Source organism: Triticum dicoccoides, chromosome 5A (genome assembly GCF_002162155.2).
Source record: "Triticum dicoccoides isolate Atlit2015 ecotype Zavitan chromosome 5A, WEW_v2.0, whole genome shotgun sequence".
Taxonomy (NCBI): domain Eukaryota; kingdom Viridiplantae; phylum Streptophyta; class Magnoliopsida; order Poales; family Poaceae; genus Triticum; species Triticum dicoccoides.
In genome coordinates, this window is record NC_041388.1 from 668,555,620 (window position 1) to 668,556,911 (window position 1,292).

Consider the following 1,292-nt stretch of genomic DNA (forward strand, 5'->3'; position numbering starts at 1 on the left):
TGTTGGGCCATAAGGGAAAGAGAGAGGGGTCGGCCTAGGGCAGGCAGCGCGCCCCCTCCCTCTGGTCCGAATTGGACTAGGAGAGAGGGGGGCAACCCCTTTCCTTCTCTTTCTTCTCCTTCCTTTCCCCCTCCTAGTAGGAGTAGGAAGGAGTAGGATTCCTCCTCCTGGCGCGCCAACAAGGGTCGGCCGGCCTCCCCCTTGCTCCTTTATATACAGGGGCAGGTGGGCACCTGTAGACACACAAGTTGATCACAAAGATCTCTCCCAACCGTGTGCGGTGCCCCCCTCCACCATAATCCACCTCAGTCATACTGTAGCGGTGTTTAGGCGAAGCTCTGCTGCGGTAGCTTCATCAACATCGTCACCACGTCGTCGTGCTGACGAAACTCTTCCTCGAGCTCTACTGGATTGTGAGTTCGCGGGACATCACCGAGCTGAACGTGTGCTGAACATGGAGGTGCCGTACGTTCAGTACTGAGGGTTGGTCGATCGTGAAGACGTACGACTACATCAACCGCGTTGTCGTAACACTTCCACTTAACGGTCTACAAGGGTACGTGGATGATACTTTCCCATCTCGTTGCTATGCATCACCATGATCCTGCGTGTGCGTTAAATTTTTTAAAATTACTACGTTCCTCAATAGGTGGGTCCCACAACTTACCCAAGCATGGAAATCAGGCTCTCTCTCACACACACACACGCACACCTCCCACCACCACCCTCACCCGACTACCGCGTCTGCATCCAGCGCCTGCTCCCTCGCCTACTGTCGCCGCCCTTCCAGTATGATTCTTGGTTTGATGGCTGGAGCAGTAGCCACCGTTGCACCAACCTTATACACATCCTCCCACTCTCTCATATGACCTTAATGTGCCCATCGCGCCAAATCCAACATTGATCTCTGCTTCTTCACCCCCCGCCTCATTTCCCACTCACTGTCAGATCCCGTCTTCCTAAGCTAGCACTGGATGAATTGATTTCATCCCCTCGACGAGCAGTGTATCGAGTCGTCATTTACTCCACTCGGATGGGGTCTGGTGGCTCTCCTCTGGGCATCATGGTGTGCAGCTTCCTAGTGACAAGCTCACCCATAAAGGCTATGACGACGACGACAGATGCGACGAGAAATATAGAGAAAATGGAAGGGGTTGTGATTTTGTTCGGATCATAGTTGACTCAGGTATGTTGCCCGGGGTTCCACCAAGATGATGTGCCGTCTGTGTGGCATCAAAACAGGGTTCAGGATGCCGAGGTCTAAAAATCAAACAAAATTTGGGAATTCGGGG